The sequence below is a fragment of the Strongylocentrotus purpuratus genome, unplaced genomic scaffold (genome assembly GCF_000002235.5).
Source record: "Strongylocentrotus purpuratus isolate Spur 01 unplaced genomic scaffold, Spur_5.0 spur5_scaffold_7, whole genome shotgun sequence".
NCBI lineage: Eukaryota > Metazoa > Echinodermata > Echinoidea > Camarodonta > Strongylocentrotidae > Strongylocentrotus > Strongylocentrotus purpuratus.
In genome coordinates, this window is record NW_022145613.1 from 5,932,867 (window position 1) to 5,947,924 (window position 15,058).

Sequence of the window (15,058 nt, forward strand, 5' to 3'; positions counted from 1 at the left end):
GTTACATTGGGGTTGCATAGACAGAATACTTTTTAGGTCAAATGCTTTCATTAATAATGTTAACACTTTTAAAAAAGAAACATTTAGTACTGTTTATATTCCTAATCTTCAAATGATTTTTTTTAATTTCACTTCTTCAGTTAACTTCTTCAGATGACTGCAAAGCGCAACATTGCAAAGCTCACTTCTACAACCCTAGTCACCAATGACAGTGCACCACCATATCCCTTTGCTCACCAGTTCAAACAAACTACCGCCCTCGAGTCAGAAGGCTGTCCTCATCATCCAACACACAGCGGTAACATCACCCCAGGACTTCAGCCCTCCGGTGATACCTGGTTCAGCAAAGACTAGGCCTTGGGGAGTGTTTACGGCTCTGTCATCATAACAGCATTGTGGCAGAAGTATGGAACACCAGCATATACAGGGTAAGGAAAGAATTGCCAAACTAAAATGTTTGAAAAAGCCTAACACTACTGTACTGAGTTATTTCAAGCTCCTCCGGATAGATGGTTGACCTCGCTTGGCCACTACACTGTTGATTCCCACAAAATTGGCACACCTGGAGTAAATTGGCAATTCTATGACATATCTTTTTGCTTTGAAAATGTTACATTGGGGTTGCATAGACAGAACACTTTTTATGTCAAATGCGTTCATAAATAAGGTTAACACTTTTCAAAAACAAACATTTAGTACTGTTTATATTCCTAATCTTCAAATGATTTTTTTTGTTTCACTTCTTCAGATAACTTCTTCAGATGACTGCAAAGTGCAACGTTGCAAAGCTCATTTCTACAACCCTAGTCACCAATGACGGTGCACCACCAAATCCCTTTGCTCACCAGTTCAAACAAACTACCGCCCTCGAGTCAGAAGGCTGTCCTCATCATCCAACACACAGCGGTAACATCACCCCAGGACTTCAGCCCTCCGGTGATACCTGGTTCAGCGAAGACTAGGCCTTGGGGAGTGTTTACGGCTCTGTCATAACAGCATTGTGGCAGAAGTAGCCTCGATCTCGAACATGACATTTTGAATGCCACTCTGTATGGCTCAGCATACTTTTTTTTTCTTTATTCATACTAACGTGTGTTCATGTCCATTTTTCCACCTCTGATTCTTACATTTATTTTCTGATACCATGTTTCTGTGTGATTTTAGTCTTATTTTTACTGGTATGACAATGTAAACATATACCTTTGTTCCACACAAGATATTTTGGGATTTTGTGTGTACTTCCATGTAACTACATGTATTTTTATACGATAGTTTTTGTTTCTGATTGTTCAGTCAGAAGGCTGTCCTCATCGTCCAACACACAGCGGTAACATCACCCCAGGACTTCAGCCCTCCGGTGATCCCTGGTTCAGCGAAGACTAGGCCTTGGGGAGTGTTTACGGCTCTGTAACCAAAACAGCATTGTGGCAGAAGTATGGAACACCAGCATAGTATAGAGAGAGTAGAGAGAGAGAGAGAGAGAGGGGGATGCAGAAACAAAGCGCCATTCATGATGTATTTTATTACATTTGTGTTTTAACTTTGCACATACATTGCAAGATTTTGGGGATTTAACATGTTTATTTTTCTGTAAGTTTGTAAATCCTTGTATTCACACAGTGTTTTGAGTGATATATTGTAAAGATAGATCTTATGCATGCTCCTTGGGGAAAAGGAGTTATACATGCATGTCACTCTTCTTATCTTGGCATTACCGTAATTCTTATATTGGTTGATGTTGCTGATATATGAAACAGAATCTGATGGATATCATTGATAACAGTTACTGTTTGTCTTCTTTTTAACATCAGGATAACAGATCTTAGTAGTACAGCGAAAGACAATTCACTGTAATTTGTTATATTGTCATATATTACACGATTATGATTTTCAATGGCACATGTTTGTACACTACAATTTTATGTCATTAGAGGTCACATATCCAGTTTGTTTCGTGAATAGTCAATATTGGATTATGATTATAATGTCAGTTTATTTGCAACATTTACCGCATATATAGTTGTACCTTACGATCAACTGTCAATATCTACTGCATTCATTATACATAGCAGTGTCTTGCTTGCTGTAACAAAGAGGTATATAGGGCTGTTAGGGATTATCCATAATGTACATTGTTTTTTAGTTTTATTGTTATTGTGTTTATCTGAACTTATATCTCACTTGCTATGTAGAGGGCCTTTCATATAATCAGTAGGTATCTTGTTTATGTACCTGTTTTATATATGTATTCCATTTCTGTTGAATATATATACATGTTAAAATGCCCTTTTCAGAGATTTGTACAATGCTGCTCTTTTCAGTATGTGCTTTTATTTTGGTATATCAAATTTAATTGGATATGCTGTTTTTAAAATTTATTTCTTTTAAAATGTGTTTGAAGATGATAGGTGATTACCATTTGTAATATTGCATAGCGTTTTTTTTTAGATTGCCAAGGAAATAGCGTGATGTTAAGTTTGGTGCAGAATGTCATTTACATGCATGTAGATAGGTCTATGCAATTTAGCTTTGACTTTGTTTAGTGCTTTGAACATGAATTTAACAATGAATAGACCTGTTTACTAATGTACTTCATTTCATGTTTCTCTCTATAGTACATGGTAGGGGTGAAACAAGAATACAAAGGTTAGAAGGAAAAGTTAAAGAAGATTGGGGAACACTGGAATACATAATAGAGGGAGAACGAGAGTCAGAGGCGGAAAAGGGAGAGGGTGAGAGAGTATAACAGAGAAGGGCAGAGATAGATCGAGACATCGCAAGAGAGAAAGAGGGAGGCAAGGAAGGAGTGAGACAAAGGAAGGGAGAGGCTGAAGAGTAGAGAAAGAGAGAGGGGGATGCAGAAACAAAGCAAGAGAGAGGGGCAGAACAAGAGAGGAGAAGGGAAACATAGCAAGAGAGAGGAGAAAGAAAGAGATGCAATCGAGGCACTCTACTAGCATAAATAGATTTGAATATTTACTATATAGAGAAAGGGAGAAGTTATAGACAATGATGATGATGAACATGAAGGTGATGGTAATGATAATGTTAGATGATGATAATGTTAATGATGATGTTGATGATCATCAGACCATCACGATGATGATGATCATGAGCGTGATCCTGACATCTGATTGAAAAAAATGAGGGGACATTTAGATAGCATATAGTCTTAGCTACAACATGCTCAAAAATATTTAAAAAAAACAAGCGGAAATAACGGCGATATTGCTCTCAAAAGAGAGGAATGTAGAATCCAGATTTGAGAAAAAGTCATCTCCCATATAGAAAAAGAGAGAAATTATAACGATATGTACATGTAAACAATGATCATAATGATGATGATGATGATGATATGATGATCTTGATAGTAATGGTGATGATGATGATGATGATTATAAAGATAATGTTAATGATGATGATTATAATGATAATGTTAATGATGATGATGATGATGTTGATGATCATGATCATGATCAGACCATGTTGATGATGATGAACATGATGATATTGATGATGATCATGAGCGTGATCCTGACATCTGATTGAAAAAATGAAGTGACAGTTAGATAGCATATAGGCTCAGCTACAACATACTAAAAAATCAACAAAAACCGAGCGGAAATAACGGCGATATTGCTCGCAAAAGACAGGAATTTAGAATCCAGATTTCAGACCATGATGATGATGATCATCATCATTATGATCATGATGATCATGATGATGATCATGAGCGTGATTCTGACATCTGATTGAAAAAATGAGGGGACATTTAGATAACATATAGTCTCAGCTACAACATACTCCAAAATCAACAAAAACCAGGCGGAAATAAACGGCGACATTGCTCGCAAAAGACAGGAATGTAGAATCCAGATTTGAGAAAAAGTCATCTCCCATGGGGATTACAGGCGAAAAGTAATGGATCAAGTGCAGATAATAGGGTAATAATGAAGTAAATATGGTTGTTTATTACATTATTTGCGATTCTACGTGTAGTAATGTGATATTTGCTATGTATATATCCATCAGAAACTTGTCTGTACGAAACAGTGAAAGACTGCCCTCTCCGGCAGAATAAAGTAAGCTTAGCAACGAGCATAATGGCGTATACTTCTAGCAGTATTACTTTCGTATTTATGGACATATAAGAAACGACACTATACGTGTTTTAAAATTCAAAGGAGATGGTGCAGTGAAAGGTCAAAAAGAAAAAAAAGTGAAGAAAAGAAATTGTTGGAGAATCCCGGACTCGAACCAGGGACCTCGAGGTCGGAAGTCAAGTGCGTTACCGATATACCAAAACATTTCCCATAGAGATTACACGTAAACGGAAAATGGAATTCTCAAATCCCACTTTGGAAGTGAAATATGAGCATGATCCCGGCATCTGATTGGGAAATAAAGGGCACACTTATGATAGCTTATTGTCTCAGCTACAACATACTCGAAGCTCAGCGTAAACAAAGATAAAACGACGGAGATATTGCTCGCGAAAGACGAGAATGTAGAATCCAGTTTTGAGAAAAAGTCATGTCCCATAGAGAATACACGCAAAATGTGAAAAATTGACATGCCTCCTTTAATCGCAAAAATACGCCATGATACCATTGTCAAAATGAAATATCGTGGCGACTGCATTTGTAGAGAATATTCTCAGGTAGAACATATCAAAATTTGAAAGAAAATTAATCAATATTTACAGAGATACAATCAATTTTCCAAAAATCTGCTGACGTCATAATATGCAAATTGAAATTTTGAGTTCGGAGGCCATTATGATGACGTCATGAGTTAATTGAGGGTCAAATGAGACATGAAATCATATCTCCAACTCATTATCTATTTAAATATGAAAGAAATTGGGGGTTATCTATCCATTCTGAAGAGTTAAAATGAATTTTGTATAGGCATGTTTTTGCCCATGTATTGTGGATACAGATAGCGCAGGTCGGCGCGTGCGTTCAACTTTGACAGCCGCTAATTGCGTTATTACTGGTAGGAAAAAGGTAAACAAGGTATCAAAATGCTTGGAAAAATGTAATAAATATGATAACAGAGAAAATTTGGCGATTCTATGTTGCAAAATGCCAGGACGCGCGGGTACGCGTGGAAACGCGCGCGCAAATTTTAAAAATGCTTACAATGGCCTGAAACGTGTGCAAAAAAAATTTGAAACGAATTAGAGCATTTTAAAAATTTGATGCGTGCGTACGTGCGCGTCGAGGTGCGCGCGCGGAAATTGTTGGCATTTTTAGTTGACCTTTGACCTGAAATTGATGTATACCAAATATGGTTCATTTTTGATGACTCATTATTGAGATACGATAATGACCTGATTTTTACAAAATGGCGCCTGGAAGACGTCACGATGACCTAATGACCTTGAAAAAGTAAATTAGACTTGAAATCATAGGGCTTGATGACTGACAAAAATTTGAAGGAAATTGACCTTGTCGATTTCGAGTAAACGTGTGCACAAAAAAGTGTACGGAAGAAATAAAAAAAAGAGCTACAATGGATTTTGTATAGGCATGTTTCTGCCCATATATGCTATGTATTACAAGAGCTCGCACGCACGGACATTTACCTTCAAGAACGGAGGCCATCATGATGACGTCATGAGTTAATTGAGTGTTCGAACGGACTTTACCTTAAACGGACGCTCATTTCGTTATTAATGGTCATAAAGAGATAAACATGGTATCAAAATGTTCGGAATAAAATAGGCAATACTATGATAGACAAAAAAAGGGAGATTCTAGGTTGCGTACGACCATTACGAACACAAACGTGCGCGCAAACGGAAAATGGAATTCTCAAATCCCACTTTGTAAGTGAAATATGAGCATGATCCCGGCATCTGATCGAAAAATAAAGGGCACACTTGTGATAGCTTATTGTCTCAGCTACAACATACTCAAAGCTCAGCGTAAACAAAGATAAAGCGACGGAGATATTGCTCGCGAAAGACGAGAATGTAGAATCCAGTTTTGAGAAAAAGTCATGTCCCATAGAGAATACACGCAAAATGTGAAAAATTGACATGCCTCCTTTAATCGCAAAAATACGCCATGATACCATTGTCAAAATGAAATATCGTGACAACTGCATTTGTAGACAATATTCTCAGGTAGAACATATCAAAATTTGAAAGAAAATTGATCAATATTTACAGAGATACAATCAATTTTCCAAAAATCTGCTGACGTCATAATATGCAAATTGAAATTTTGAGTTCGGAGGCCATTATGATGACGTCATGAGTTAATTGAGGGTCAAATGAGACATGAAATCATATCTCCAACTCATAATCTATTTAAATATGAAAGAAATTGGGGGGTATCTATCCATCCTGAAGAGTTACAATGAATTTTGTATAGGCATGTTTTTGCACATGTATGTTATGTATTACAAGAGCTCGCACGCACGGATGCGTATCTTAACGGACGCTCATTCCGTTATTAATGGTCAGAAAAAGGTAAACAAGGTATCAAAATGCTTGAAAAAATGTGCCAAATAAGATGATAGAGAAAATTTTGCGATTCTACGTTGCAAAATGCAAGTACGCGCGAAAACGCGCGCGCATGTGCGTGTGCGCGTTTTTTTGCAAAATGCTTAAAATGGCCTGAAACGTATGCAAAATTAATTTGGAACGAATTTGAGCATTTTAAAATTTTAATGCGCGCGTACGTGCGCGTCGAGGTGCGCGCGCGGAATTTGTTGACATTTTTAGTTGACCTTTGACCTGAAATTGATGTATACCGAAAATGGTTTATTTTTTAATACTCGTTATCGAGATATGATAATGACCTGATTTTTACAAAATGGCGCCTGGATGACGTCACGATGACTCCATGAACTTGAAAAAGGTTTTAGGAACTTGATATCATAGAGCTTGATGACTGACAGAAATTTGAAGGAAATTGACCTTGTCGATTTCGAGTAAACGTGTGCACAAAAAAGTGTACGGAAGAAATAAAAACTAGATTTTAATTCGTCACGAGGACGAATAAGGTGGTCTGCCTTCAAGTTATATAGACATGTAAACAATGATGATCATGATGATGATCATGATGATGATGATCTTGATAGTAATGGTGATGACGATGATGATCATCATCACGATCATGATGATGTTGATGATCATCATCAACAGACCATGATGACATCAGACTGAACAAAATGAGAGATCTTTGAGATAGTATATAGTCTCAGCTACAACATACTAAAAAATCAACAAAAATCAAGCCGAAATAACGGCGATATTGCTCGCAAAAGACAAGAATGTAGAATCCAGATTTGAGAAAAAGTCATCTCCCATAAGGATTACACGCAAAAAGTAATGGATCAAGTGATAATAGGGTAATAATAAAGTAAATATGGTTGTTTATTACATTATTTGCGATTCTACGTGTTTTAATATTCAAAGGAGATGGTACAGTGAAAGGTCAAAAAGAAAAAAAAGTGAAGAAAACAAATTGTTGGAGACGCCCGGACTCGAACCAGGGACCTCGAGGTCGGAAGTCAAGTGCGTTACCGATATACCAAAACATTTCACATAGAGATTACACGTAAACGGAAAATGGAATTCTCTAATCCCACTTTGTAAGTGAAATATGAGCATGATCCCGGCATCTGATCGAAAAATAAAGGGCACACTTGTGATAGCTTATTGTCTCAGCTACAACATACTCAAAGCTCAGCCTTAACAAAAATAAAACGACGGAGATATTGCTCGCGAAAGACGAGAATGTAGAATACAGTTTTGAGAAAAAGTCATGTCCCATAGAGAATACACGCAAAATGTGAAAAATTGACATGCCTCCTTTAATCGCAAAAATACGCCATGATGCCTTTGTCAAAATGAAATATCGTGTTAACTGCATTTGTAGAAAATATTCTAAAGTAGAACATATCAAAATTTGAAAGAAAATTGATCAACATTTGCAGAGATACAATCAATTTTCCAAAAATCTGGTGACGTCATAATATGCAAATTGAAATTTTGAGTTCGGAGGCCATTATGATGACGTCATGAGTTAATTGAGGGTCAAATGAAACAGGAAATCATATCTCCAATTCATACTCTATCAAAATATGAAAAAAACTTGGGGTCACCTTGCATCCTAAAGCGCTACAATGGATATCGTACAGGCATGTTTTTGCCCATGTATGCTATGTATTACAAAAGCTCGCGCGCACGGTAATTATCTTAAACGGACGCTCATTCCGTTATTAATGGGCAGAAAAAGTTGAACAAGGTATCAAAATGCTTGAAAAAATGTGCCAAATATGATGACAGAGAAAATTTGGCGATTCTACGTTGCAAAATGCAAGTACGCGCGAAAACGCGCGCGCATGTCCGTGCGCGCGTTTTTTTGCAAAATGCTTAAAATGGCCTGAAACGTATGCAAAATTAATTTGGAACGAATTTGAGCATTTTCAAATTTTGATACGCGCGTACGTGCGCGTCGAGGTGCGCGCGCAAAATTTGTTGACATTTTTAGTTGAACTTTGACCTGAAGTTGATGTATATTAAATATGGTTGATTTTTGATGACTCGTTATCGAGATATGATAATGACCTGACTTTTACAAAATGGCGCCTGGATGACGTCACGATGACCCCATGAACTTGAAAAAGGTTTTAGGAACTTGATATCATAGAGCTTGATGACTGACAGAAATTTGAAGGAAATTGACCTTGTCGATTTCGAGTAAACGTGTGCACAAAAAAGTGTACGGAAGAAATAAAAACTAGAAAATTAATTCGTCATGGGGACGAATTAGGTGGTCTGTCTTCAAGTCTTATGATGTATTATAATATTTACTATATTGAGAAAGGGAGAAGTTATATAGACATGTAAACAATGATGATCATGATGATGATGATGATCTTGATAGTAATGGGGATGACGATGATGATGATGATGATGATCATGATGATGTTGATGATTATCATCAACAGACCACGATGACATCAGACTGAAAAAAATGAGAGAACATTTAGATAGTATATAGTCTCAGCTACAACATACTTAAAAATCAACAAAAATCAAGCCGAAATAACGGCGATATTGCTCGCAAAAGACAAGAATGTAGAATCCAGATTTGAGAAAAAGTCATCTCCCATAAGGATTACACGCAAAAAGTAATGGATATAGTGATAATAGGGTAATAATAAAGTAAATATGGTTGTTTATTACATTATTTGCGATTGTACGTGTTTTAATATTCAAAGGAGATGGTAGAGTGAATGGTCAAAAAGAAAAAAAAGTGAAGAAAAAAAATTGTTGGAGACGCCCGGACTCGAACCAGGGACCTCGAGGTCGGAAGTCAAGTGCGTTACCGATATACCAAAACATTTCCCATAGAGATTACACGTAAACAGAAAATGGAATGCACAAATCCCACTTTGTAATTGAAATATGAGCATGATCCCGGCATCTGATCGAAAAATAAAGAGCACACTTGTGATAGCTTATTGTCTCAGCTACAACATACTCAAAGTTCAGCGTAAACAAAGCTAAAACGACGGAGATATTGCTCGCAAAAGACAGGATGTAGAATCCAGTTTTGAGAAAAAGTCATGTCCCATAGAGAATACACGCAAAATGTGAAAAATTGACATGCCTCCTTTAATCGCAAAAATACGCCATGATGCCTTTGTCAAAATGAAATATCGTGGTGACTGCATTTGTAGAGAATTGTCTCAGCTAGATCATATCAAAATTTGAAAGAAAATTGATCAATATTGACAGAGATACAGTCTATTTTCCAGAAATCTGCTGACGTCATAATATGCAAATTGAAATTTTGAGTTGGGAGGCCATTATGATGACGTCATGAGTTAATTGAGGATCAAATGAGACATGAATTCATATCTCCAACTCATGCTTTTTCCAACCATGATATAAAAATTGGGGGTCAATGGACTATCTGAAGAGCTATTTTGATTTTTAAAATGGCATGTTTTTGATCAAATTTGCATTATATTGCCCATAGCAGCACGCGCGGATTTTGAACTTTGACGCGCGCTCACGGCCTTATGAAAGGTCAAGAGTGACTGAAATTAATGTAAATTGTCATTTACGGTAAGAGGAATCTAAATCATGTAAAAAAAATTAAATTTGACTTTTTACGCGCGCTGTGAGCGCGCCCAACGCGCGCGGGGACACTTACGGACGGAAAATTTTGAAATGCTTAAAATGACCTGAAACGTGTGCAAACAAAATTTGGGACGAATTGGAGCATTTTAAAAATTTTAAGCGGGCGTACGTGCGCGTCGAGGTGCGCGCACGGATTTTGTTGACATTTTTAGTTGACCTTTGACCGGAAGTTGATGTATACTAAATATGGTTTATTTTTGATTACTCGTTATTGAGATATGATAATGACCTGATTTTTACAAAATGGCGCCTGGATGACGTCACGATGACCCCATGAACTTGAAAAAGGTTTCGGGAACTTCATATCATAGGGCCTGATGACTAGCAGAAATTTGAAGGAAATTGACCAGGTCGAGTTCGAGTAAACGTATACACAAAACTAGAATTTAAATCGTCACGAGGACGATTAAGGTGGTCTGTCTTCAAGTCTTATGATAGATTATAATACTTACTATATTGAGAAAGGGAGAAGTTATATAGACATGTAAACAATGATGATCATCATGATGATCATGATGATGATGATCCTGATAGTAATGGTGATGACGATGTTGATGATGATGATGATCATCATGATGATGTTGATGATGATCATCAACAGACCATGATGACATCTGATTGAAAAAAATGAGGGAACATTTAGATAGCATATAGTCTCAGCTACAACATACTCCAAAATCAACAAAAACCAAACGGAAATAACGGCGATATTGCTCGCAAAAGACAGGAATGTAGAATCCAGATTTGAGAAAAAGTCATCTCCCATAGGGACTACACTCAAAAAGTAATGGATCAAGTGATAATAGGGGAATAATAAAGTAAACATGGTTGTTTATAACATTATTTGTGATTCTACGTGTTTTAATAAGCAAAGGAAAAGGTACAGTGAAAGGTCAAAAAGAAAAAAAAAGTGAAGAAAAAAATTGTTGGAGACGCCCGGACTCGAACCAGGGACTTCGAGGTCGGAAGTCAAGTGCGTTACCGATGTACCAAAATATTTCCCATAGAGATTACACGTAAACGGAAAATGGAATTATCAAATCCCACTTTGTAAGTGAAATATGAGCATGATCCCGGCATCTGATCGAAAATTAAAGGGCACACTTACGATAGCATATTGACTCAGCTACAACATACTCAAAGCTCAGCGTAAACGAAGATAAAACGACGGAGATATTGCTCGCGAAAGACAAGAATGTAGAAACCAGTTTTGAGAAAAAGTCATGTCCCATAGAGAATACACGCAAAATGTGAAAAATTGACATGCCTCCTTTAATCGCAAAAATACGCCATGATGCCATTGTTCAAATGAAATATCGTGTGAAATACATTCGTAGAAAATATTCTCAGCTAAAACATATCAAAATTTGAAAGAAAATTGATCAACATTTACAGAGATACAATCAATTTTCCAAAAATCTGCTAACGTCATAATATGCAAATTGAAATTTTAAGTTCGGAGGCCATTATAATGACGTCATGAGTTAATTGAGGGTCAAATGAGACATGAAATCATATCTCCGACTCATGATCTATCTAAATATGAAAAAAATTGGGGGTATCTATCCATTCTGAAGAGTTAAAATGAATTTTGTATAGGCTTGTTTTTGCACATGTAATGTGGATAGGGATAATGCAGATCCGCGTGTGCTGTAAACTTTGACGGACGCTCATTGCGTTATCACTGGTCAGAAAAAGGTGAACAAGGTATCAAAATGCTTGGAAAAATGTGGTTAAGATGATAGAGAAAATTTGGCGTTTCCATGTTGTAAAATGTCAGTACGCGCACTTACGCGCGGAAACGCGCGCAAAAAAGTGCTCTCGCGCAAAATCTTGAAAATGCTTACAATTGCCTGAAACGTGTGCAAAAAAAATTTGGAACGAATTTGAGCATTTTAAAATTTTAATGCGCGCGTACGTGCGCGTCGAGGTGCGCGCGCAAATTTTGTTGACATTTTTAGTTGAACTTTGACCTGAAGTTGATGTATACCAAATATGGTTTATTTTTGAAGACTCGTTATCGAGATATGATAATGACTTGATTTTTACAAAATGGCGCCTGGATGACGTCACGATGACCCCATGAACTTGAAAAAGGTTTCGGGAACTTGATATTATAGGGCCTAATGACTATCAGAAATTTGAAGGAATTTGACCAAGTCGATTTCGAGTAAACGTATACACAAAAAAAGTGTACGGAAGAAATAAAAATAAACTAGAATTTAATTCGTCACGAGGACGAATAAGGTGGTCTGCCTTCAAGTTATATAGACATGTAAACAATGATGATCATCATGATGATCATGATGATGATGATCTTGATAGTAATTGTGATGACGAATATGATGATGATGATGATCATGATGATGTTGATGATTATCATCAACAGACCATGATGACATCAGACTGAAAAAAATGAGAGAACATTGAGATAGTATATAGTCTCAGCTACAACATACTCAAAAATCAACAAAAATCAAGCCGAAATAACGGCGATATTGCTCGCAAAAGACAAGAATGTAGAATCCAGATTTGAGAAAAAGTCATCTCCCATAAGGATTACACGCAAAAAGTAATGGATCAAGTGATAATAGGGTAATAATAAAGTAAATATGGTTGTTTATTACATTATTTGCGATTGTATGTGTTTTAATATTCAAAGGAGATGGTACAGTGAAAGGTCAAAAAGAAAAAAAAGTGAAGAAAAAAAATTGTTGGAGACGCCCGGACTCGAACCAGGGACCTCGAGGTCGGAAGTCAAGTGCGTTGCCGATATACCAAAACATTTCCTATAGAGATTACACGTAAACGGAAAATGTAATTCTCAAATCCCACTTTGTAAGTGAAATATGAGCATGATCCCGGCATCTGATCGAAAAATAAAAGGCACACTTGTGATAGCTTATTGTCTCAGCTACAACATACTCAAAGCTCAGGGTAAACAAAGATAAAACGACGGAGATATTGCTCGCGAAAGACGAGAATGTAGAAACCAGTTTTGAGAAAAAGTCATGTCCCATAGAGAATACACGCAAAATGTGAAAAATTGACATGCCTCCTTTAATCGCAAAAATACGCCATGATGCCTTTGTCAAAATGAAATATCGTGGTGACTGCATTTGTAGAGAATATTCTAAGGTAGAACATATCAAAATTTGAAAGAAAATTGATCAATATTTGCAGAGATACAATCAATTTTCCAAAAATCTGCTGACGTCATAATATGAAAATTGAAATTTTGAGTTCGGAGGCCATTATGATGACGTCATGAGTTAATTGAGGGTCAAATGAAACATGAAATCATATCTCCAACTCATAATCTATTTAAATATGAAAGAAATTGGGGGGTATCTATCCATCCTGAAGAGTTACAATGAATTTTGTATAGGCATGTTTTTGCACATGTATGTTATGTATTACAAGAGCTCGCACGCACGGTAATTATCTTAAACGGACGCTCATTCCGTTATTAATGGGCAGAAAAAGTTGAACAAGGTATCAAAATGCTTGAAAAAATGTGCCAAATATGATGACAGAAAAAATTTGGCGATTCTATGTTGGAAGATGCAATTATGCGCGAAAACGCGCGCGCATGTCCGTGCGCGCGTTTTTTTGCAAAATGCTTAAAATGGCCTGAAACGTATGCAAAATTAATTTGGAACGAATTTGACCATTTTAAAATTTTAATGCGCGCGTACGTGCGCGTCGAGGTGCGCGCGCAAATTTTTTTGACATTTTTCGTTGACCTTTGACCGGAAGTTGATGTATACTAAATATGGTTTATTTTTGATTACTCGTTATTGAGATATGATAATGACCTGATTTTTACAAAATGGCGCCTGGATGACGTCACGATGACCCCATGAACTTGAAAAAGGTTTCGGGAACTTCATATCATAGGGCCTGATGACTAGCAGAAATTTGAAGGAAATTGACCAGGTCGAGTTCGAGTAAACGTATACACAAAAAAAGTGTACGGAATAAATAAAAATAAATAAAGAATAAAGAATAAAGAATAAAGAAAGAAAATTCTAACGAAATCAATAGGTGATCTGTCATCGACAGACCACCTAACTAGAATTTAATTCGTCACGAGGACGAATAAGGTGGTCTGCCTTCAAGTTATATAGACATGTAAACAATGATGATCATCATGATGATCATGATGATGATGATCTTGATAGTAATTGTGATGACGAATATGATGATGATGATGATCATGATGATGTTGATGATTATCATCAACAGACCATGATGACATCAGACTGAAAAAAATGAGAGAACATTGAGATAGTATATAGTCTCAGCTACAACATACTCAAAAATCAACAAAAATCAAGCCGAAATAACGGCGATATTGCTCGCAAAAGACAAGAATGTAGAATCCAGATTTGAGAAAAAGTCATCTCCCATAAGGATTACACGCAAAAAGTAATGGATCAAGTGATAATAGGGTAATAATAAAGTAAATATGGTTGTTTATTACATTATTTGCGATTGTATGTGTTTTAATATTCAAAGGAGATGGTACAGTGAAAGGTCAAAAAGAAAAAAAAGTGAAGAAAAAAAATTGTTGGAGACGCCCGGACTCGAACCAGGGACCTCGAGGTCGGAAGTCAAGTGCGTTGCCGATATACCAAAACATTTCCTATAGAGATTACACGTAAACGGAAAATGTAATTCTCAAATCCCACTTTGTAAGTGAAATATGAGCATGATCCCGGCATCTGATCGAAAAATAAAAGGCACACTTGTGATAGCTTATTGTCTCAGCTACAACATACTCAAAGCTCAGCGTAAACAAAGATAAAACGACGGAGATATTGCTCGCGAAAGACGAGAATGTAGAAACCAGTTTTGAGAAAAAGTCATGTCCCATAGAGAATA